The sequence below is a fragment of the Herpailurus yagouaroundi genome, unplaced genomic scaffold (assembly GCF_014898765.1).
Source record: "Herpailurus yagouaroundi ecotype Mexico unplaced genomic scaffold, PumYag 77, whole genome shotgun sequence".
NCBI classification, from domain to species: Eukaryota; Metazoa; Chordata; class Mammalia; order Carnivora; family Felidae; genus Herpailurus; species Herpailurus yagouaroundi.
The window spans coordinates 81,123,233-81,148,851 of NW_024412388.1; the positions used below are offsets into that span (position 1 = coordinate 81,123,233).

General features: G+C 47.8%; 1 protein-coding gene and 1 long non-coding RNA gene across 2 annotated transcripts in view; one reads left to right on the forward strand and one right to left on the reverse strand.

Moving 5' to 3' along the window:
• Window positions 1-25,619, forward strand: part of SLC44A3 (solute carrier family 44 member 3) — a 339,154-nt gene that overhangs the window by 121,669 nt on the left and 191,866 nt on the right. The gene's annotated exons all lie outside the window — the stretch shown is intronic.
• LOC121027512 (uncharacterized) lies at window positions 1,411-4,209 on the reverse strand. Its single transcript, XR_005788771.1, has 3 exons — window positions 3,436-4,209; window positions 2,053-3,323; window positions 1,411-1,963 (listed from the first exon to the last, which is right to left on the reverse strand). It is a non-coding gene; the product is annotated as an uncharacterized LOC121027512 (long non-coding RNA).

A 25,619-nucleotide genomic window follows, 5' to 3' on the forward strand; every position in this document is an offset into this window, starting at 1 on the left:
AGCCTGGCACTCACAGGGCTCGGCCACGGTGCTGCAAATGTTTTGGTTCAAATTTCCCTCAAGAGGTTTTAGAAGAATGTTCGTGCTTTGCCCATACATCCTGCTCCTTAACACTTGAGTGCACACCTGCTTGCACTAAGCTCCCAGCCTTTGCGTTCCTTGAGATCTTGCTCTGACCGCCTGAGTCCACTGTGCCTGACCACGTAGCTGGTTGCCCACACCCCATAGCCCTCAAATAATACATTTGGGTCTAAAACCCCAGCTTCATTTCCCCTCGGGAGAAATAACACTGAGCCACGTGGCCTGTGCTGGCTCCCAGAGCTCCCCGGTGGAACCAAGCTCTGGTTGTCCACGGAGCAATTGATTCCATCTCCCCGGCCCCCCGCCCCCATTCCCAGTATCACATCCCTAGCCCCTCTAGGGGTTTTGCAGGAGCTCCTCCCAGAGAAACAGCTGCATTTAAATCCTTGTATCAAGGTCTGTTTCTAGGGCAGCCCAAGCTAAGACACGTGTGCACACACACAGTATCTCTGGGAGGACTCAAAGAAACAGAACAGTGAGGAAAAGCAGTGGTTGGGTATGAGGTGGAGGGAAGTTTATTAATCATTAAATATTATTTTTTGCCTTTTGGCTTTTGGACTATATCTATGGATTTTCTATTTAAAAATACTTTAAAAAAAAAAAAAAGGCTACCCAAAAGGTGCTTGTGTGGTTCATTCAGTTGAGCGTCCAACTCTTGATTTCAGCTCAGGTCATAATCTCAGGGTCGTGGGATTATGCTCAGCGTGGAACCTGCTTAAGATTCTCTCTCTCTCTCTCTCTCTCTCTCTCTCTCTCTCTCTTTCTCTCTCTCTCTCTCTTTCCCCTCTCCCTCTGACCCTTTCTCCACTCATGCATTCCCTCTCTCTAAAATAATAGTAATAATAAATAAATAAATAAATAAATAAATAAATAAATAAAAGGTACCCAAAATATGTACCTTAAATTGTTAAAAAATCAACGGTAATTTTAAATCAATAAAATCATATGTGCTGTGTATCAAATGTTTACCTATTGGTGACTGCCAGCGCATTAATTCATGCTGCCAGGCAAATGCTCTTTGATATGCTCAGAAGAATTGACCTTTTCTGCTAATTTGATTAATGGTTTTGAATATTCAGTAAAGCTATCAGTGAGGAGAAAGACTATCTCTGGGTGATTTCTTAAAATTAAGGTCTGTTGGGGTGCCTGGGTGGCTCACTCGGTTAAGTTTTCGACTTCGGCTCAGGTCATGATCTCGCGATCTGTGAGTTCAAGGTCCCCGTCGGGCTCTGTGCCGACAGCTCGGAGCCTGGAGCCCGTTTCAGATTCTGTGTCTCCCTCTCTCTCTGCCCCTACCCTGCTCATGCTCTATCTCTCAAAAATAAATAAACATTAAAAAAATTAAAAGAAAAAATGTCTCCACCTTGACAGAAATAGCAGCTAGCAACTTTATTACGAGATTTTTTTAATTGGAAAAAATGTACACACACTGGCTACTTTTAGATGGCATCCTTTCCCAGGAGCAAAAGAGAGAGAAAAGAGTGATGGAGAAAGTAGGAGGGAGGGAGGAAGAGAAGGAAGAAGAAAGGGGGAAGAAAGCAAGGCATACGAGGCCCCTCAGCAGCCACATCTTGTGGAAGTAAGAAAGGCTGTTGGTCTGCATGCTGCTTCCCTGCCTCCGGTAAGGTAGTGAGGACTGTACATAATGCCTGCCCTTACCTCTCCGGCCTGCTCCACTCGGCCCCCTGGCCCCTTCCAGCTTTCCAAAGCAGACTCTGGGCCCCTGGGGCGGGGCTCACGCAGCCAGCTCAAGAGAGTCCCACGCTCAGGTCTGTGGGGCCCGGCCCCTCCCTGCCACCCCGAAAGCTCACAGTGGGGGACCTGGAGGGGGACCCCCCAGCCTCCTTTCCGGGTGTATGCCTTGTCCTCCTGATTTCTCTTCCTGGGTGGGGGCAGAACCACTAAAATCAGAGAACTGTTCTCTTTGGAGAAGAGAGTCCTTCACCTCTGAGGAGGGACTTATGTGCCTACCCTCACTGTTGGTGTTGTCCCTGTGGGCTGGCCAGGCTGGGACACGCTGTGGACTCGACTCCTCTCCATCCCGATTTCTATGTAGGCAATCTCTGGTTGACATGGAAGGCCAGTAAGTCTGGAATGGGAAAAAAGTCACAGAAGGGCAGCACTGTAGGGGAGGAAAGGGGGGTGGGAGGGATGCTAGCTTGGGGTGAGTGGGATGCTCTGGGGTGATCCCAAGCCCAGGCCCCACGTCCTCTGCTTCATCAGCAGGAAGCTAAGGAGTCCAAGCTTCAGGGTCCCTTGCTTGCCTTTCCAAAACCCCGTGCTTTAATTTCATATTTGTAATTTTATTTTATTTCTTCCTTAAAGAAGACATTCCTAAACTATAAGGGCTTCAAGGACCCAAACGAAAGCCAGCCCTTATCACCAGCTGGTTTGGAGCCACTCTCCTCCCGTTATCACTTGCCAGGACGACTCCACACCTGGCCTGCTGGTCTCCCTAATTACTACTTCCCTGACTCACCGGTCTCACGCCACGGGTCCCCTTGTTCCTCAAACACACCAGGTGGTGGCCAAGGTGTCACTCTCTGCCCTGGCTGTTCCCCCTGACCAGAATGTTCCTTTCCTGATGCTCACCTCCTATATCAGCTCTGGTGGCACCTTCTCCATGAGCCTTCCTGGAGCTCCCTAGTTAAGGTGAAATTCCCTGCCCCCTCCACCCTGCAGCAACCCACCCTCCAGATCCTACTAACTTCCACATCATTTATCATTTAAGATACCTCGCAACCTAGCTACTGATTGCTTCTTTCCTGTACCTCACCCCACACCATGAGAACATAAGTCCCATGAAGAAAGGGAAATTCAAAATCTGTTTTGTTCACTGATGTCTTCCTGGCGTCTAATACATAGTGCGGGAGGCATTTGGTTAATATTTGCCTCATTAATGCATGAAGTTGCAACACCTGAGGCAGGGACCCTGCCGGCTGCAGTGTGGACACAAGTCTGGCCAATGAATATCCAAATGAGAGAAAACAAAGTTCCTTCTCAGACGTGACTCGGCTTTACAGGCTGGGGAGGTCCCTGGACCACAGGCTGAGGACGCAGGCGCCAGGACATCCTGGCCCTGCCTATCTGCCTTAGGATGCATCATCTCGTCCCTGGACAGTGCTGCTACCCAAGAAGTATCCAGAACTGCTGAGCCTGGGATAAGAGAGGGGCTGGAGCCTGCTGTCTGTCTCGAGGGTTGGTGGCAGGGACCGTGGGACTTTTCATGTATGTGTCCAATCCTAGGAGAGCATAGCCAATTAGTAATACGGCCAAGAGCAGAGATGTTTACTCAGAGCCGGGGCTGATTTCCTGCCTTTGCACATCTGGCAGACACACACCCGCTGGCCTGACCTGGGGATGCGGTGGCGGAGCTCCCTGGTATGAGGGCCTCGTGTCGTTTTAACCCCACGGGGACACATCTCTGAGTGGGATTTGTCCTGGCGCCGGGAAGAGGGTGTGTGTCTGTGAAGTGCAGGGTGTGGGGGACACCGAGATGTCCACGAGGCACCCCCTTCCTGGAGCTGGTGATCCACAGCCGATCAGGACCCCTCCCCCCTGCAGACAATGCTGATGACATCATGGTGACCCCGGGCTTTATGTAGTCATGTAGGGTTGCCAAGACTCTTGGTCATGCAGCTTTCATTTCATGGTCATCCAAACCTGTGAGGAAGACAGACCAGGAAATATCATCCCATTTTCCACAGGAAGAATGTGAGGCCGAGTGGCTAAGGGATGCACAGGGTCACAGAGACAGCACAGGTCAAGGAGAGACTGGCTTCTGCAGTCACAGCCATGCCCTGTCCCGTCTGCTCAGTGACATGGGCCCTTTACATCCCAGGTTTAACACTTGCCGCTTCAACTTTTTCCTAGAAGCCTCCAAGCCCCCAGGTGCAGTGACTTATTCCCGCGCAGTGGCTGGAATCAGTCACTCAGCTGGCAGAACAGTGCCCCTGGCCTTGGTGCCCCCAGCACACTTAGCTTGCTATCCTCTAATCACTGTCGGGACACCGTAAATGTCCTGCCATGATTACCAAATAAGAACAAATAGAAAAAGACATTTCTTTTTGAAAAATGCTCTGAGAGTCAGTACAAATTGAAGGGGCCACGGCTGGGTAAATTTTATGATGGGAGGAACCAGGCTGTGTACGGAAGTAACATTCACGGCTGTCTTCTCCTACAAGCTTGCAGGTGTCAGACGTCGTGTTGAGTGCTTTGCACGCTATCTCATTTACGCCTCCCGGCTGCTCTATGATGTAGGTGATACTGTTATGCCTATCTAACAGGTAGGGAAACTGAGGCCTAGAGTTTCATTCAGTGCTTAAAGCCTTACTGCTGGTTAGCAGTGAAGCCCAGAGTCCTATCTGGGGTCTGTGTGGTACAGCCCAAGTTCTGAACGTCTACATTGTACTGCTCCCCCACCCCCACCTCCCGTGGGAATGCAGTTCAGCAGCCTGTGAGGAGTCCTACACGAGTCTGAACCTCCCCGTCTCTTCATTCATCCTCTGGCTCTCCGTCCCCTCTTTCTCCCCCTTATCTCAGGGTCTCTTTCTTGGGCTGACCTGGAAACTCAAAATCCGTCTCTTTTGGTCATGCAAACGATCTATTTGTTCAACACATGGTTTCGGGCGACTATCCTGCGCCGAGCTCCGTTCTAGACGCTGGGGAAATGGCAGCAAACAAAACAGACAAGAACCCCTGACTTCACAAGGTGATCATGCTAGCGGAGAGGTAGCCACGAGCCCATGTACAAGGTAAAGTCAGGGAGAAGGCTGTGGGGGAAATAGGGCGAGATGAGGTGGGATAGAGAAGGATGGGGCGCTGCTGCTCTTTGAGATGTGGGGTCGGGGAAGCTCTCCCTAAAGAAAAGGCTTTGGGGCAGAAACCAGAGTCTGGCAAGGAGGAAGTCACACCGCTGTCAGGGGAAGAACATCCCAGTGACAGGAAGGAGCTTGGCATTATCTCCAGATTTAGCAAAATAATAGTAATAGTGACATAAAGAAATAATGATATAAAGAAATAAGGAAAAATTGGGCACCTGTTAAATTTAAATTTCAGGTAAACAGTTTAATTTGAGACATATTCATACTAAAATAAATATTTGTTGTTGATCTGAAATTTAAACTTAACTGGGAATCCTCTTGCTTTATCTGGCAACCCTCGCCTTGCGTGAGTTTACGGACCGGCAAGAAGACCGATGTGGCCGAAAATGAGGCAGCAAGAAGGTGGAGGGAGACGAGGAGGGGAACTTGCGGACGGGAGGGAGGCTGACATTTCAGACCTGGAGAAACCATCTAAATATGCTTCCAGTTGTCCCGGTGGAATTTCCTCTGGTTTGTCCAAGAGAGAACCGTGTCCTAGGAGCTATAAAAGAGGAGATAGGAAAGCAGGCGCCACAGGAGGAATTATCTAGTCTGGGTCACAGAGACAGTTTGGGACTGCATCATCTCTTCTCCAAAGGCAAAGCTCTAGGAAACCTCCTGACGTCAACCCATCAAAGAAGCTGGACCCGGAGCAGACAGAATGAAGGAGGTGGCATGGAGCATGAGCCATTAGCCCAGGGATTAAGCTGTAGGAAGTGCAGGGCTGTCAGTGGGGGAAGGGCATCTCCTCTCTTGATGGAGTAAGGAGGCGTGTGGAGTCAGAGATCAGCAAGGTGTTTGGGTTCCAGAATTCCTGGCGGCTGTAACCCGCAGAGGGGATCGAGCAACTGCCAGAAAGAAACCGCAGTGACACTTCCAAGCTGTAAGTATTAAGGTTGAAATAGAAAACACCCTTTGAGGGGCGCCTGGGTGGCTCAGTCGGTTAAGCGTCTGATTCTTGATTTCAGCTCAGGTCATGGTCTCACAGTTCATAAGATAGAGCCCCGTGCCGGGCTCTGTGCTGGCAGTGCAGAGCCTGCTTGGGGTTCTCTCTCTCCCTCTCTCTCTCTCTCTCTCTCCCTGCCCCTCCCCTGCACTCTCTCTCTCTCTCAAAATAAACAAACATTAAAAAAAAAATCACCCTTTGAGGTTAAAATGTAAATAATCCAATGAGTCTCCTCCTGGCTGACTTCGGAATCTCCAGACAAGCAAGATAAACCAGAGTAGACATTTCGGGGAAACTTTCCGCTATAACCCCAAACACCTACTTCATAGGTCACCTCAAGGATTAGATGGGGAAACATAGGTAAAGCCCTGTGCTTGGTATGTATGACTTTAAATGTTCTACGTCTCTACCCTATCCTACCCTCCCATCCCAAGTTCTGGGACCCGGATGGACCTTGAGTGCCTCACAGAAATTAAAAAAAGAAACGGTAATGTCAGATCCTAGACAGCCTGATGCTCAGCACTGCAACTAGACCTCTTCCCTTTCTGTAAGCGGTAACCCCACGGGGTTCGTGAGCCTGGCACACAGCAGCGACCCAGAACGTGCTGCTGCATGCGTAGCATGGAAATCATTGGCTCATCCTTATGGGCCTCCTGGAGTCAGATTTCTCACATTCAAACCGACAGAAAAGGAAGTAGGGCTGCCAGACTGGGGCTCCAGAGAATCAGGAGCAGGCTGTTCCCCACCCTTCCCAGGCCCAGGCGGTTGCCTCATAGCCCTACCGAAACGCAGGCCAGAGAAGCAGCCGGCGCCCAGCACAGCATCTGCCTTATAAGGACATTGGCCAGGCCTGCCAGGTGTGTCATCCCCGGGTCCACCAGGAGGCCGGTGACGTCCCCAGTGAGTCAAGGCCGGGTGGGTGAAGCGGCCTCGGAAAGCCGCATGGGTGGCAAGTGAGAGTCTTCTCACTTCCCTCTCCCCTACATCTTTCCATGTGTTTTAGATTATTATCTCATTTACCTTAGCAATTGGAGAAACAGAGAAAAGGATTTTTGAATGGAAAAAAAAAAATACCCATGAGTATTACTTCAGGAACAAACGAAAGGCTCTCTGTACTTTTTTTTTTTTTCTTCCTGGCAGGGTGGGTGGGGAGATGAAACGAAGAACATGTAGTTCTGTGGACACGTCCCCTTGAGAATTAACACATGGGCAGCTCCTGTCCAAGCCCAGGCAACGTCCACAGTGAGGGCCAGACTGTGGCCCTCGACCGAGGGGCGGCCTCCGGGAGACCTGGGCTCCTCCTATGGTCTCCCAAGGGAGACAAGCCAGGATTGGGCAAGGAGCCTTGGGGGAAAGCACCCTTCTGAATTATATGAAGGCAAAGCAAGGGCTGTCGGCCTGTCCAGAGACGGTGTGGAATTGAAGTTAAGTGATAAGGTTTTGAAATCATACAGATCTGGGTTCGAATCCTCAATGTGACGCTTCCACTGGGTGAACTTGAGCAAGTCAATTAGTCTTTGTTAAGTCTTTTTTTTTTAATGTTTATTTGTTTATTTTTGAGAGAGAGAGCGCACAGCGGAAAAGGGGCAGAGAGAGAGAGACACAGAATCCGAAGCAGGCTCCAGGTTCTGAGCTGTCAGCACAGAGCCTGACACGGGGCTCAAACTCAGGAGCTGTGAGATCATGACCTCAGCTGAAATCAGATGCTCAACCAACTGAGCCATCCAGGTGCCCCAGTCTTTGTTAAATCTTGACTGCCCCTCGTGTGAAGTAATCGTTCATTTAACAAATACCTACAGAGCTCTTTCCAGTGCTTTACTCGCATTAACTCTTCAAATATTCATAACCAACCTATGAAGCAGACTCTATTATCCCCATTTTACAGGTGAGGAAAGTAACTTGCCCACGGTCACTCAGCTGGTCATCGGTGGTATCAAAATTCCACCCCAGATTGGACCCCCTCTTGGGCCTGTGCCCCAAAATGCTAAGCTGTGCCGCTGAGAGTTTATAATTGTGCCCACTTCACCTGATAGGATTAAGTGGACCAGAGCACGTAAAAGCTCCTACCGCCGAAGCACGCATGTGGTAAATGTTCAATGGACGTGACCTGTTGGTGCCCATTATCTAAGATGTGGGGGATTACTTGGAAGCAGACCTTGAGAGGAAGGTGCCAGTGCAGGTGACCGAGAAAAGTCACCCCTGGAAGAAACTGGTGCAGGAGTGGGGGAAGCAAGCAGGGAACTGGAAGGAGACACAGTTGTGAGATTTTAGGCAAAGTATTGCAAGGGAAGGATTTGTGAGTTTATCCCCATCAAGGTGGTGTTGGGCTTTGTGCTCCCAAAGGCTGTTGGGCCCTGGCTGAGGGGTGCCCTGAGGAAATGGAAACACCCAGGCCCTCTGGGCTCTGCACTCCAGTCATCCGCAGGCAGTCTTCTAAAGGAAGTTGAAGGCATGGGGCTGTTAGAAGAAATGCAGCAGAAGGCAGGTCCTCCTACCCCACTCCTGCAGCTGGGCCCCAGGCTGGACTGATTTTCACCATCTCCCTCCCCTCCCACTCTTTCTAGATTCCCTTCACTCTTCACCAGCACTCCCGCTGGTCTGGGTGGCCTTCTGGCTGAGGTGACATAGATCACCGGAGGTTCTGAACCCCCTGTTACCAAGCCCTTGGCAGGTGTGTTTGCTAGAATTGCCCATCTACAACTAGAACTGGGCACCAACAGATGTCCCAACGGATCCCCTAAGTTCCAGGCGTGTTTCTCCTCATCCCCACAATGCGGCAGCAAACCCACCTCCTCATGATGATCAGATGCAATTGCTCTGCCATGTCGGGTGTGTGCCTTGTCCCCATCTCTGCCACCACGACGACAACTCTGTTCACAGACCAGTGGTGTCAGCACGGGGGCGGCTAAGAGCAGGCCGCCTGATGTCTCCAGGTCAAGTCACTCTTTTTGCCTGGTTGTGGAGTCTCTGATTCTACAGTGGATTCTCTGTGCGTCATGTATGATATAACAATCCCTACACTTCAGGCTTCCTCTGTATACCCTTCTCCCATATCACCTCATCCCCAATCTTCTGATCTTGCTCTTTCCAGACCCCTGACCAGGTGGCCAAACCACTTGTCACAGCTCAGGATTCCCAGTATAGTCTTACCTAAAGCCATTTCTCTCTTCACAATCTGGATGACTAGCTACACTGCCTGAATCTCTGCCCATCTGGAGGATTTTCTCCCGCCCTCCTACTCTTCGTAGGTCCCCTGAGCAGAGCTGTGATTCAGTACAGTCTATTCTCAGCTCATACCAACATATCTAGTCAAGTCCTTTATGAGCTGGGGCTGGATTTTCTGTTTCTTCTCTGCCAAGGGGCCCCAAAGCAATGGAAATGACCAGACATGCGAGTCTGGTCAATTTGATCAGTTAACTTACTCCTGCTCTCTGGACCTGCTCAGGCCCAGTCCTGGTCGTGCCAGGATCACTCTAAGATAGATACTGCTGGGCCTCTCCAACCTCATGACTTGGTGGGAATGGCAGCACTCAGTCCATGATGGGTAGCTCTAGATGCAAAAATATCTGAGGACTTCTGGCAAGATGTTCAGTCTCTTCCCATGTTCAGTAGCCTGTCAAGACTTCCCTTTCAAAAAGTGCATACTTGGGGCGCCTGGGTGGCGCAGTCGGTTAAGCGTCCGACTTCAGCCAGGTCACGATCTCGCGGTCCGTGAGTTCGAGCCCCGCGTCGGGCTCTGGGCTGATGGCTCGGAGCCTGGAGCCTGCTTCCGATTCTGTGTCTCCCTCTCTCTCTCTGACCCTCCCCCGTTCATGCTCTCTCTCTCTCAAAAAGTAAATAAACGTTAAAAAAAAAAAAAAAGTGCATACTTTTTTGCTGCAGATAGCATACCCCGGCTCCAGAACTTAGAGCAACTCTCCAAATACAACTTGTCAGATGCACATGGTGCTTTTGATTATCACAGATACCTCCTGCATCATGGGATTTTTCCAGTTTATGGAGCCCAAGGACTGCATGTACATAACCTGGACCTCCCTCAGAGACCTCTCTGGCTCTGGGACCAAATCAAAATTGCCAGCCATTTGAGTCCTCAGATAAATGGGATGAAGCCGTGTTCTCAAGTCCTAGCTCCTAGCCAGACTTCTAGAGATGAGAGCAGCAGCCTGTTCTGAACACTGAAACCTTGGAAATGGATGGCATCACCCCTTGTAATGTTAGAATGAGCGATAGAGCTGGCATGGAACCCTAGGGAAAATCAAGAGAGGAAGAGAGAGGATGGGAGAGAGGGTGGGAGACTGAGAATCCCAGTACACATGCTGCCCCTCCACAGGCTCTGAGATGTCACAGTGGTGAGTCAAAACCAATCTAAGTCTCACTCTTGAGCTCACTTAGTGAGCCAAGCTCAACACTTGACTGTCACTGTAGTTTGCAATGCTGATTTAAAGTCGCTAGTGTAGGGAATTCAATGCTTCTGTTTCCCGTGTCATGACCCCAACCCAGTCAAATGTGTTTCTGCTCACATTAGTTCTTTATGGTCAGAACAACCAGCCTCCACATGGGTGGTATTTCTGCCCTTGTATTCACACAGTGACTTTTGCACAATCCCAAGTAGCTCTCTATGCCCCCCGGCTCTGCTTCCTCACCATCTACCCTCTTCATCCCAGGCATAGCCCCTTGGAGAAGATATTTCAACACAAGGAAGTAGATTATTGTGAAGGAAAAGAAAACACACCCTTTAAGTGTCCATGCTGTCTTGGAAATGAGGCACATCCCTCAGCTGCCCAAGATTCCCAGCTGAGGGTCGGGCAGGTTGGGCTGACCGGGAGCCAGACTTGTCCACCAGACACGTGTGTTTGGCACTTGCCTAAAAGAGAAGTAATTTTCAGCAAATGTTAAAGGGTGTTTACTCTTCCTTTAAGATGATCCATTTTCCACTAATTCAGCTGCCTTCCCAGAGCCCTCGTACCCTGGCCCAAATCACACTTTGGGAAATTAAGTACTCATTCTCTTTACCATCAGTTGTGTCCCTGGTTACATTAGAAACTGCCTGAGGAGGCTAGAGACTATGATGGAGCCCACAAGTGCCCAGGCCTGGGTTGCATCCATTGGAGACCCATAGGGAAACGAAGTGAATCCAGGAATGCGGCCCACTGGGACCCATGGGCCTCGTCCAGTGTTTCACCCATAGCAGCCTGTCTAGTCACACAGCCTGTTGATGACGGTACCAGGACTATTGCACAAGGAAGCAAGGAGACACAAAAGAGTGGCTGGACAAGAGCATGGCCTTGGCCAGGCCTCCTTCTCTTACCAGCCATGTGAGCTTGAGCAAATCGCCATGCCTCTGTTTCCTTGTCTATAAGACAGAGATTGCTGAGGAGCCATAGCTCAGAGCTGACAAGAAGACCAAGAAGGCAGATCGGTGGAAAGCTCATGGCAAAAGGCTGGAGTAGAATAAGTACTCAATGAACATTTAGCAAACGGAAAACAGAACTTCAAAAGAAAACCATATAAACTCAATGAAGCATTTGGTACTTCTAAGCATATCAGCACAATTTTGTTAAATATCTTGACATTTCCAATTTAACTCTACCCAGAATGCAGTTGGGAATTGGGGCTCTTGGTTCCCTAAGCACAAGACCGTTCCTTTCTTTTTTTAAATTTTTTTTTTTTCAACATTTATTTATTTTTGGGACAGAGAGAGACAGAGCATGAACGGGGGAGGGGCAGAGAGAGAGGGAGACACAGAATCGGAAACAGGCTCCAGGCTCCGAGCCATCAGCCCAGAGCCCGACGCGGGGCTGGAACTCACGGACCGCGAGATCGTGACCTGGCTGAAGTCGGACGCTTAACCGACTGCGCCACCCAGGCGCCCCAAGACCGTTCCTTTCTGAGAGAAGGGCCCACGTGGCTTTGAACACTGTCCAGGCTGTACTGAAACATGCATTGTCCATGCAGTGACCTGCACCCAACCCGGAAGCCAGAAATGGAAATGTGGAGTTACACAACCAGAGGCAAAATGGGGAAGTGGTCAGCATTCTGTGGAGGAAGTGGAGTGAGGTTCATAAAAGCAAAGGTTTTCCCTGTTCACAAACACTGTCCTCCTGTGGCCTCACTTGCTGTAGGTTGGTAGGAAGAGAGGGGAGAGGTGGCCTCAACCCCCCAGAACCCCTCCCACGCCTTGGCTCATGCTGTGTCCTCTCAGTCACACTACTCTGTTGAGATCCTCATTACCTATTTATGCCACTTACGTGTGTCTGCCTGCCTGCCCATCATGACAGGTTTCTTTGGTTTCTAGAACCTCAGCAACTGGCACATCTTTTTTTTTTTTTTTTTTTTTTTCTTTCATCCCCATTGCTGTTTTCACCAAACAGGCTCTGTGCACCTCTCTGTTTGTTCACCTGCTGGGTGGTTTTATGCTACGATTCCATGAATCCAGAGGTCAACGTCTAGCCAACTGGACCATATTTGCTCAGTGTTGTGGATTTAGGTGGCATGCTATGAGAAGCATCTAAGGTTTCACATTCTAAGCACTTCACATGTATCAACTCATGTTTCATCTTTCAGACAACTTCCTCAGCTTGCATTCAATAATTATCCTCACATCATGGGTACAGAAAGCAAGCACAGACAGGTGAAATAGTCTGCCCAAGGATACAAGGTAGGGAGAGGAACCAATATGCAAACCTCCTGGCTCCAGAATCCGTTTGTAACACTGCACCATGCTGCAAAAACAAAACAAACAAACAAAACATGGAAATGATTGTTCTCAAAGGCAGTGTAGTAATTACCTTTACGGGGAGGCAAGGGATAGAAATAAGAAACGGGTGAGGGAGAGATCCCTGGGTACCGGCAGTGGTCCCCCCATGACCTAGGTGGTGGTGACATAGGAGTTCACTTTTTGATGATTTGTTGAACTGCAAGTATTTCTCATGCAACACCTCTTATCAAGAGGCAGGGAGGTAGGAGGGCACTGAGCCTTGTGATTGTGCCTATACTCTGGTGTTTGACTTCTCAGCCCATTCTATTCCATGACGCAGTGGGGTCCCCAACTTTGTGTTGTGGAGACTCTGGCACCACAAAACCTTCCAAGGGGAAATACCTCCTGGGCACTGAAGGAGCCAGAGTACCTGAGGGGCTCATGTCATTTAAATAACTGTTATCCTGGGCTCCCTAATCCCTGGGGCCTGGATCTGAAAGTAGAAGCAGGGGCTTCTACCAAACTTCCTGTCAGGCAGCTGAGAGGCCCCTGGGAAGTCTTTCAGAAAAATCATCCAGAAAGGCCAGGGCAAGGCACAGCCCAGGACAGCAAGGGCCGGAGCCATGCCTGGGCCTCCAGTCCTCCATGCTCTAGTCTTGCCTGACCTGTGACCTCCCAGTGCCTCGACCCTCATCTCTGCACCATCTGAGACCCCCATGGGAACAGCAGCCTCAGACCTCTGCCTCCTCAGAGCTCTCTGGCTGGTGACAAAGAGCCATTTTCCACTTCTGCCCAGAATGAGGTTCTAGCTCTTTCATGGAATTTCCAAGTAGTGAGGCACATCGAACCCAGTCTGAGGTAGGTGGGACCTTGCCACATTACTGTGTTCTTCTCATGGCCCCTTGCTCCTTGCGGGGGGCCCCCACAGTGTCATACCTCCTGGGAGGAATGACTTGTGGCTTTAGGGAGAGTCAGTCTCTACAGTGCTTTAGGGTTCTGGCACTGGTATGCTGATGATGACACCAGAATTCCCCTTCCACCCCCTAAAAAGCCTTTAAAGTCCAGCATGCTTCCCAGCTCCCCTTCATGGTTCCATTCCTATGAACTCAGCGGTCAGTAGAGTCCTGTCTTCCCCCCGCACCCCACCCCAGCCCCCGCAACCCCTCTCCACCCCCCACTCCTAGGCCAGCTCAGCCTCTCCCAGGACACTCACTCCCAGATCAGCATCCCACAGCCCTGTCTGCTGACTGCCTAATGTTCCCTCTTCTGCTAATACTCAGTAAACAGTAACATCTACAGAGGGTTTACAATATGGCAGACACAATGTCCAAGGCTTCTACACATTATCTCATTGAATTCCCATTAAACAAAGCTCCTGGCACATGGGAGGGGTTCCATAAATATTTCTTGACTGGATGCATCCTCATGACAATCTTTTGTGGGAGGTACTATTAATCTCATTTCACAGGTGAGTAAATTAAGGTTAAGAGATGTTAAATAACCAGCCCAAGGTCACAATGACAAGTGTCAGAGCTGGGATTCCAAAGCATGTCTGTTTCTAGAACTTATGTACTCACCCCCATTGATTTACTGTAGTTTATTGGTTCATTCAACAAATATTAATCCAGTATCTACTATATGCTAGGAACTATTCCATGTACAGCGGATACAGCAAAGAATAAAACAGACAGAATTTCAGCCTTATGGAGCTTACATTCTAATAAGGGAGACATACATTAAGCATAATAGATAAGCAACATTTATAGTATGAGATTAATTGTGGTAAGAGCTAATGAAAAGGAAGGGGTGGAAGGAGTAGGGGTGTCATTTTAGATGGAGTGAGCAGGAAGTCCTCACAGAGAAGGGGATAGTTGAATAAAGACCTAAAGGAGGTTAGGAAGACAGCTCTTCACAAATGCAAGAGAAGAGTGACAGGTGCAAAGGCCCTGAGGCAGGAAGGTTCTTGATGAGTTCTAGAAACACTGAGGAAGTCAGTGTTGTTACAGCGGAATCACTGACGGAAAGAATACTGGGAGCCCAGAGAGTAGTGGGGTTAGCTCATATTGGGCCTTAGGTCATTGTACAGAGTAGTATGACCGCTGAATGCCATGGAATCCAGTGGAAGATTATGAGTGGAGGTGTGCCATGTTCTGATGTGGCTTTTAACATGATTACTCTGGCCGTTGATGGAGACTTGAGACAAAGCAAGGCAAATGTATCAGCAAGGAGACCGGATGGAAGGCTATGGCAAAAACCCAGATAAGATATTACAGTGGCTTGGATTGGGGTGGTAGCAGTAGAGCTAGGAGGAGACAGTTGGTTTGGGATGGGGCTTTAAGATGGTGCCAACAGGATTTCAGACCCTCTGCGCCCAGCTGCAAGTCCCCTAGCCCCTTGGACACAGCACTTCGGAAACTGAACTCATTCTCTTGCCTTGGGAAATTTTCATCCCTCCTGTACTTTTATTTCTGTTTATACTACTCCCATCCAGTTGCCCAGGCAAGAAACCTAGGCATCACCCTTGATTCCTCCCTCTGTCCACCTCCCACATCCAGCTGGCCACCCTGTCCCGTCCCATGTGTTCTCTCCTTCTTTATCCCCACCTCCTCTGCCTTCATGCAGTCCCACATCCCTCAGGCCTGGCCTCTGTCAAGTTCCTCTCCTCTGGCCTGGCCTGGCCTCAGCAGACTCCACACGCACCAGATGGATCTTTAATGGGAAGCAGACTGCATCCATTTAAAACTCTGCTAAGACTGTGTTGAATAAAGCCCAAGTCCTCTGGCCCAAAGCTGTCTAAAAGAAATGCAATGCAAGCCACATACGTAGTTTGGAATTTTCTGGTAGCTGCATTTTTATGAGTAAAAAAAAAAAAAATAGATGATATTCATTATAAATATATGATTAACCCAACAGCATGAAAAATATTAAGGAGATATTTTATATTCTTTTTTCACTGAGTCTTCAGAACCCAGTGTATAGTTTACACTTACAGCCCATCTCAGTGTGGACCAACCATGTGTCAAGCGCTCAGTAGTAATGAGTGGGCACCGGATTGGATAATGTGGCTCTAGCTATTCAGCCAGAGCCCCTTTCCTCATGGCCTTTTCTACTGCACTGCAGTCTCCTCCCTGTTCCCATATCACCTTCCTCCACTACTTGTTCCTTGTGCTCTGGCAGATCTCATCACCTTGTAGTGCCACAAACATGCCACGCTGCTAACAACGCCCTGCCTTTGCACTAAGTTCAGTGGCGTCCCTACCGGCTCTCGCGGACCAACTGTGCACATCTCTTCCCTACTTCCCATCCAGGGATGCCATATCAGTGGCTGACATCCTCCATGGTGGGAGTATGTTCACCACAGAAATTGACAAACACTACAAATCAGGGCTGTGGGGGCGGCTGGAAGACCATTTGTTAAACATTTAGCAGCAAATCACTGCACATAATGTTTCCCTTTCATAGTGTTCCTCTCTCACCCTTAGTTCATCTATAAAGCTTTCATCGTCCGCGGTCTGTGTATATTTGCACCCCTACTAGACTTCCAGTTCAGAAAATAGAGCCTAGTTTTCTCTATGCAATTCTCGGCACATGGTAGTTACTCTCTTCTCCTCTGCTTTTTGGTTCCCTGAACGCCCAATCAAAATGGCTAGTGTATAGAAGAGGACGTAAAGAGAAGTTTAATACATAAGCTTAAAAATGAAACCTATCTGGGTTTAAATCACACTTCCTCTACTTACTAGTGATGTGGGCCCAGGCAGCATACGTAACCCTAAAGAACATTGATCTACATGCCTGCAAAGAGGTTTAAAAACATATTCACCTCAAGATTATTGAGATGATTAAATCATATAAACCGGTCTAAGAACTGGCATGTACCAAAAACTTGAAAAGGTTTAGATATTATTATTAAGCCCTTCAGTTTTATCACTTGTAGAAAGTAGTTGCTCAAAACCGTTTTGTTAAAGTAAATGTTGAATGAAATTTTATTTATTTATTTATTTATTTTTTTTTATTTATATATGAAATTTATTGTCAAATTGGTTTCCATACAACACCCAGTGCTCATCCCAAAAGGTGCCCTCCTCAATACCCATCACCCACCCTCTCCTCCCTCCCACCCCCCATCAACCCTCAGTTTGCTCTCAGTTCTCAACAGTCTCTTATGCTTTGGCTCTCTCCCACTCTAACCTCTTTTTTTTTTTTTCCTTCCCCTCCCCCATGGGTTCCTGTTAAGTTTCTCAGGATCCACATAAGAGTGAAACCATATGGTATCTGTCTTTCTCTGTATGGCTTATTTCACTTAGCATCACACTCTCCAGTTCCATCCACGTTGCTACAAAAGGCCATATTTCATTTTTTTCTCATTGCCACGTAGTATTCCATAGTGTATATAAACCACAATTTCTTTATCCATTCATCAGTTGATGGACATTTAGGCTCTTTCCATAATTTGGCTATTGTTGAGAGTGCTGCTATGAACATTGGGGTACAAGTGCCCCTATGCATCAGTACTCCTGTGTCCCTTGGATAAATTCCTAGCAGTGCTATTGCTGGGTCATAGGGTAGGTCTATTTTTAATTTTCTGAGGAACCTCCACACTGCTTTCCAGAGCGGCTGCACTAATTTGCATTCCCACCAACAGTGCAAGAGGGTTCCCGTTTCTCCACATCCTCTCCAGCATCTATAGTCTCCTGATTTGTTCATTTTGGCCACTCTGACTGGCGTGAGGTGATACCTGAGTGTGGTTTTGATTTGTATTTCCCTGATAAGGAGCGACGCTGAACATCTTTTCATGTGCCTGTTGGCCATCCGGATGTCTTCTTTAGAGAAGTGTCTATTCATGTTTTCTGCCCATTTCTTCACTGGGTTATTTGCTTTTCGGGTGTGGAGTTTGGTGAGCTCTTTATAGATTTTGGATACTAGCCCTTTGTCTGATATGTCATTTGCAAATATCTTTTCCCATTCCGTTGGTTGCCTTTTAGTTTTGTTTGTTGTTTCCTTTGCTGTGCAGAAGCTTTTTATCTTCATAAGGTCCCAGTAATTCACTTTTGCTTTTAATTCCCTTGCCTTTGGGGATGTGTCGAGTAAGAGATTGCTACGGCTGAGGTCAGAGAGGTCTTTTCCTGCTTTCTCCTCTAGGGTTTTGATGGTTTCCTGTCTCACATTCAGGTCCTTGATCCATTTTGAGTTTATTTTTGTGAATGGTGTGAGAAAGTGGTCTAGTTTCAACCTTCTGCATGTTGCTGTCCAGTTCTCCCAGCACCATTTGTTAAAGAGACTGTCTTTTTTCCATTGGATGTTCTTTCCTGCTTTGTCAAAGATGAGTTGGCCATACGTTTGTGGGTCTAGTTCTGGGGTTTCTATTCTATTCCATTGGTCTATGTGTCTGTTTTTGTGCCATGAATGAAATTTTAGAAGTTCCTTGTGTCTGATCCATAGTGTGTATGAGTCAGAATTCCAGCTGGAGACAGATGGCATGTATACTCAAAGGGCTGACTAAGGAGAGTTTATTGAAGGGCTTTTTACAAAGGTCTGAGCAGGGCTATGCCTGTTACCACCTTTAGAACTGAAGGTGTGACGGTGGCAGGGGGGCGTCTCCCTGAGCCCAGTGAGAAATGTAGCTGCAGGAAAGGTCACACAATGGGAGTTGGCACCCACCCTTTCCTAAAGGAATCCAGCAGCCATCAAGCCATCAAGCCATCAGGGAGGGGTTGGATAGATAGCCGGAGGACCTTCTGCCAGTGCTTCCTCTTGGCCGAGCCCAACTACAACCCCAAGGGCAGAGAGCCCTTGCACACTTTCTGAAGGGCAGACTCTTGGACAATGAACATGATGGGGAAGGTGGAAGGTGGGCTGGAGGCCCAAAAGGAAGCTTGAGATCAGAGTCTTCTAGTGGCCCTAAACCACCCAGCCCCTGGTGCCGGGGCTTGTTTACCCACTGGAGATGACAATCATTGAGACTAGGCAGTGGTTCCTTGGTTTTGGCCTTGATTGATAACATCAGATAGCCAGCATTCATATGGGCTAAGTTTGGTTACTTAATCTGTGAGTCTGTTCCCTCAAATGCAAGAAAGCTGATTTCATTTCATAACCCTCCACTTTGTGGGTATCCAACCATTCTAAGAGGATGTTGCCTACATCCAACCTAACAGATGATTCCCACTACAGCAGAAATATTTTGTATCTTCAATAATTCTCTGCAGAAAAAGAGAAGAATTGGTGTATATGTACAGCCTTAATTAAGACACTTCTATAGCAATTTTACCTTTATCATCCTTATAGTTCTTATAATTTTTCACCTGTGGTCCTCTTCTCTAGTCTTCTTTTTTAAAAAAAAATTTAACATTTATTTATTGTTGAGAGAGTGTGAGCAGGGAAGGGGCAGAGAGAGGGGGAGACACAGTATCTGAAGCAAGTTCCAGGCTCTGGGATTTCTGCACAGAGCCTGATGTGGGGCTTGAACTCATGAACTGTGAGATCATGACCTGAGCTGAAGTCAGACACTTAACCGGCTGAGCCACCCAGGTGCTCCATCTTTTCTCATCTTCTAATCAGTCTCTAACACTGGCAAAAATCTCCTGATTTCAGGAGAACTCTTAAAATACTGGTTTATTTTTGCTATTGGTATAATCCTGGAAATGATGTGGTTTTCTTGGGAAAGCCTGGAAGGAGGCTGTAATCATTTCCTAGCTTTATTTTGGAACTCTTTATCTCCTCTGTAAATCCTTTGTGCTGGCAAGAATGGTTAGGGCCAGAAGACCAGTTTCACTTTCCTATTTGTTCTGAAGTGTGGCATTTTGAGTCTTCCCTTCCCTGATAACAATTTCTAAAAGTACTAGCTGAAGCCTCTTCCACAGGAAACAGGGAGAGGGGGAGAGAGACAGGCAGTGAAAGACCCAGATTCAACCAACATTTTGATTGGTCCCATAGACCATAAGTAAGCCCCATCAGGGCGGGGACCACATCTAAGTGCTCACCTGTGTCCCTGGTGCCTGGCACATAGCGAGTGCCTGGTATTTTGTAGAATTTGACTGAACGAATGAATGCACACTACCTGCTAAACACTTACAGGTAGGAGATGGTGGAGATCTTGTTTTTCACAGGAGAAAACTGAGGGCCCCAGAATATTTATAATGTCAGCAGTGGGCAAGGCCCCCATCTCAAGCCTTCTGGCTTTTGTGGTGCCAACGCACCCCACTGCTTCCCATCTAGGATGTGGCCTCTCTTCATCAAGCCACTTGCTTTACCTTTGCTATTCCCTCACCCAAGTTCAACTTTTCAGTAATAAGCCTGGATGACAGGAGCTTCCATGATCAAGAGCCCCTCTCCCCACAGCTCATTCCCCCGTATGTGCGGCTGTCTCTTTAATGTTGACCTTGCCCCAGGGATCTTCCCCTTCTAACCTGAAAATCTGCAGCTCTGTGGGGGGAATTCTGAGCATGTCCCAGAGACTTCTCTTTGAGTAAACTGTTGTTGAGATATTAGAAACGGTGGCTGCCCTGGAGCCACCACCAGCCAGTAGTGGCCTCTGTGACCCAGTGGCTTGGCAGCTCCTGGCGCTCTCCCGGTCTGGGGGGAAGCCCGGCTACTTTCAGGCTGTCCGAGGGTTGGTCCCCACATCTAGGCATGACCTGCTTCCAGACAGTTTCCCCTTCCTGCCTCCAGCTCGTCCCCACAGGCCCCTGAACAGCCCTGGCTGAAGAGCACCGGTGAATGGTGAAGACAGTGCCTTGTTTGGGTCGCCCTCCACCCTGCCCCCAAGATCCAATGCTTCACTGTCCAGGCTGTCTCCCCACCGGCAGCCAGACTGACCAGCTTGGGGACCTTTGCTCGTCCTGGCTCCATTCTCTGTGACGGAGGCAGCTGTGGAGCCAGCTAGCAAAGCTGTGACCGAGAGGCATGACTTTGTCTTTCTGCCGGCCCTTCTCCCCCATTTATAGGTGCCACTTTCACAAAGCCTGGACTCTTGTATGTTGGCCTTGGGACCATGTCACATTTAAGCACAATAGCCAAAATGTAATTTAAAAGGAAGTTCTTTCTTTGCTCATCCCTCATGCAAGTCATTACAAAAGACGAACACAGATAGGAACAAACATTAAATTTCCTTTTGTGTCTCCTTTGCTCATAGCTGCTCTGATGGGTCTGTGCTCATATCCCTGAAGAAAATTCCTCTATTCCCTTGTCCTCATGCCTGCTCTTTCTCCTCCACCCCCATATTCCTCCTCCCTTAAGGTTTTATTGCATAGCTTGACTTGGCTCCTCTCCCAGCAACAAGGAATCTTACTTCTCTGGAAGAGCGGAGAAGTCAGGGCTGCGGCAATGAAAGAGTTCTCTTCAGGGTGCAGTGGGGGAGGGGGTAACAAATACACAGAAATGAGCTTGGACCCATCACCTCGACATTTTTCAGAACACGCACAGCCCCGTTCGTTATTTTATTATTAGTTGCCAACCATTAGAAATACATTTCCAGGGGCGCCTGGGTGGCGCAGTCGGTTGGGCGTCCGACTTCAGCCAGGTCACGATCTCGCGGTCCCTGAGTTCGAGCCCCACGTCAGGCTTTGGGCTAATGGCTCAGAGCCTGGAGCCTGTTTCTGATTCTGTGTCTCCCTCTCTCTCTGCCCCTCCCCCGTTCATGCTCTGTCTCTCTCTGTCCCAAAAATAAATAAACATTGAAAAAAAATAAAAAAAAAAAAAGAAATACATTTCCAATTGATCTTTGTGATGGTTAAATTGCCACATCAACAATTACCCTTCCAGCTTGGAAACTAACCTATAAGCTGGTGAAGGGCAACTCTGGGCTCGCGTCTGGCTTAGGAATAGGGCTGGGCTGAGTTCTAGTTGGTCAGCACATCTGGTGGATTAAGTGTGGCCTGTGACTACATCATGGCTCTGCCTGGTGTGCAAGAGCCTGTTCACCCATTCACTCACTCACCTGTCCGTTCGTTCATTCATTCATCATTCGTTCATTCAACCGAGATTTTCTGTGCAGCCATTATCAGTCCAGCTCTCTACTAGATATGGAAGAGGCAGAGATGAATACGCCTCACCTTCAAGGAGCTCACCTCAAGTTGGGTAGACACATACACGATCTCATCAACTATAACAGTGGTGTAACAGCAGACACAGAAACAGGGACCACGGGGCCACTGGAACAGAACAACTAAGTCTGATGTGGGTCAGGGGTGCATCAGTCTAGGAAGGCTTCGGAGAGGTGATATTTGAGCTGGGTCAAGCAAGAAAAGCAGAAGTGTTTCAGACGAAGACTGGAGTACAGGCATTCCAGGCAGAAGGCATAGGATGGGATGTGGTGGTGACAGGAAGGAGGGTGCTTCCTTTGGGGAAGAATGAGAAGTTCAGAAGGCATGTGGCACAGTACTAAGGGAGGATGCACATGGGGAGTACAGGGTGCAAGACTGGAAAAGACCTTGGATGTTTAAAAAAATGTTTTGCTAGAACACAGAAAAAGTTTAAAGTCACCATACTGTCCGTCATTTATTAAATGTTATAAAGGTAAGACATGATGAAAATTTCATCTCTGCCCATCCAAAACGACCCCACTGAGGAAACCACTGCTAATAGTTAGAAAATGTCCCTTCTTTTTCCTCAGTGTATGCAGGGATTTTTATACATATTTAAATCACATTTTAAAAAGAAAAACCAGGGGCGCCTGAGTGGCTCAGTCAGTTAAGCATCTGACTTGGGCTCAGGTTGTGGTTTTGCGGTCCGTGAGTTTGAGGCCCGCATCAGGCTCTGTGCTGACAGCTTGGAGCCTGCTTCCAAGGCTCCCTCTCTCTCTGCCCCTCCCCCACTCATGCATTTTCTCTCTCTCCTCTCTCTCTCAAAAAAGAAATAAACATTAAAAATTTAAAAAGAAAAACTGAAGTATTTTATACCTAACGATCTGCAATTTTTTTCCAGTGAGTAATACAATAGAGATATTTTTATAGGTCAATTTATACAGGACTATTTTGTTATTTTTAACAGACAATGAGGAATGAGTAAAGGACTCTAAATGTGAAGATGAGTGAATCGGATCTATTTTATGTGGAAGCTGCATGAGAGAGAAGAGGCCAGGGAGTTGGCTCAGGGAGGGTAAGGGTAAGAACTTCATTGAAAAGGCCACAAGGATGAGATTTATGAGCAATTTCTCAGGTAAAATCAGCAGTGTTCAGGGACCAGCAATAGATGGGCAATGCAAGGGTTTTGGTGAAGGTTCATTTTGTTGTATGTATAGAAGCTACTCGAAGTAGATTCCAAAGAAACATTTGGAAGGGGAGATTGAAGAGCGGGAGCTACTTGGAACCCAGAACTAGAAATCTATCAGGAGTCAAGATGACCGACTACCCTTTCTTTTTTTTTAATGTTTATTTATTTTTGAGAGAGAGAGAGAGAGCAAGTCGGGGAGGGACAGAGCAGAGAGCCTGATGCGGGGCTCAAACTCGTGAACTGTGAAATCATGACCCGAGCCGAAGTCAGATGCTCAACTGACTGAGTCACCCAGGCACCCTGACTGACTACCCTTTCTAGAACCTCAGTCTCTCATTCCAGCCTCTCTCTGTAGGTCCTCCTCAGGGTCCTCTGTCTGCTCCTCCAGGCACTCATGTCACTCCTAGCTGTACTAGGAGGCACTACAGAGCAGGCTCCAGTATAGATAGATCGTGAATGTGTGTGTGTGTGTGTGTGTGTTCAAAATTCCCTGGACAATGTTAACACAGAGCAAAGGTGAGAAACTCTAGTTGGCATGTGTTTGCTGTCTCGAGACACCATTCCCAAATTCCCAGGAGAGGATGTGATTGGTCCAGACAGGTCAGGGGTCGCTCTGGTCCAGTCAACTGTGTATGTTGCGGAGCAACGTGCAGAATAAACCTGGTGGTAGCCCAGCCTCCAGAGCAAGGACAGGAATGGGGAGGCAGGGAGTGGCCTGTGACAACATCAAGATTTTGTGGTTCCACACAGCACAGGCAAAGCAGGTTTCATGTTTACCTCCTGCTGTGCTCCCGAGGGACAGAGCCCCATCCTCAGTGAAAAAATGAGTGCTCTGTGTCACTGACAAGGGTCCCATCACACCCCTCTCTGCCTAAAAGGACAAAGGGAGTGACTTAGTCCCTGGGCTAAGTCAGTCTTCAGGTCTGCTCTCTGGGAGCTGTCCTCCCCAAGGAGCCAGCACGGCCTGAATCTGCCCCAGTCTCAGAGCCTTTTATGTCGTAGGGATGGCAGAACTCAGACCCTGCATCTCAGACCCTGCATGTTGTAGGGATGGCAGGAAACACTTCTCCCGAAAAATGGAAGCAGAAACAAACAGCTGCAAAATGATATTCCATTAGAATCAGCTTCTTGTCTGTCAGAATGAGTAACAGGGAGTGACTTGTGGCTTCATATTTCCATCCAGGTTTCGGGGAGGAAGGGAGACGAGAAAGAACCGACCAGAGGAATTTGAGTCGTAGAGGAGGCGGCCATTTGTTGTGTCTTTTCCTGTATTTACTTGAGGTTGTTAGGTCTCTACTCCCACTCACCTAAGATACTCTCCTTAAATGGATAATTCCCCACATGGGGCTTCCACCAGAGGAAGGGGAAGCTTGGTGACATCTGAGGGGACTTAGCCCAACCACAAGATATTTCTGTTTCCTACTCCTCCAACTCAAAGTCACATCACTCCGGGTGGGACTGCGTCTTAATATAGTTTAGCAAACCTCAAGAACAGCCCAGTGGTGGGTCTAAAGCCAGCAGCCTCTTTGTGTTTCTGTTTTGCTAGGTCTTATCTTTCCTTTTAACATCCTACCACTCTTTCAACAGCGTTTCAGTGCTTTGCCCGCTCCAAAATTTATGGATGTGTTTTCGAATGATTTTCTTCAGTTTTGTTTTCACATCTCTGCAAAAGATAAGGGAGTTACATTGTTGTGCCAAGACAGAAAACTTACTTGAGACTCAAAAGACCTTAAGACAAGTTCCAGATCTGCCAATTACTGGTTTTGTAACCTCAGGCAAATGACTTTGGTTTCCTCCCCCATTCTCCCATGGCTGTGTTTATACTTCTATTATTGTATGTATCACATCTCCCTGTCCCCTAGGAGATTTTAAACTTCTTAAGACCAAGCTTTTGTCTGTCTGGGTAACAACCACAATGCCTAGCACAGTGCCTGACACAGAGCAGAAGTCCAAAAATGATTAAAATTTAACCTCTCAGAATCTATGAAATTAGGATAATTATACCAAATTGTAAACATTAAATAAGGCAGTTTGCATGATTTAGAAACTATAAATAATAATGTCTAAAAGCTGTCATGATGTCATTATAAAAATTTGTGTAGTTTTTTAAAAACTATGGTTCTACTTTTTTAACATTTATTTATTTATTTTTGAGAGAGAGAGGGAGAGAGAGAAAGCCACAGGGGATCAGAGAGAGAGGGAGAATCCCAAGCAGGCTCAGCACTCTCATCACAGAGCCCTACGTGGGGCTTGATCCCATGAACCATGAGATCATTTCAGATCAACTCCTGATCTGAAATCAGGAGTTGGACACTTGATCAACTGAGCCACCCAGGCACCCCCAAAAATATTAAATTAATTAAATTAATTTTACTTTATAATTGAAAAGTTTAGGGTAAAGGATTTGTGGGGGAAAGCTAAGATTTCTCATTTGTAATAATCTTATTAATCATGTATCTTACTCTGTTTCTAGCACAAGCCTCTGTTCTCCCCCGCTGTGTTTTTTCATTCAACTAGTTACATTGCTTAATGGCTGATATATTTGGTATAAAGGATGACAGCTATAAACCAGGGTTTCTAAACCTCCCCATTATTGACATTCTGAGGTAGATCATTTTTTTAGTGTTTATTTATTTTGAAAGAGAGAGAGAGCATGAGCAGGGGAGAGGCAGAGAGAGAGAGAGGGAGAGAGAGAATCCCAAACAGGCTCCACACTGTCAGCACAGAGCCCGATGTGGGGCTTGATCTCATGAACCATGAGATCAGTACCCGAGCTGAAATCAAGAGTTGGACGCTTAACAGACTGAACCCCCCCAGGCGCCCTAGA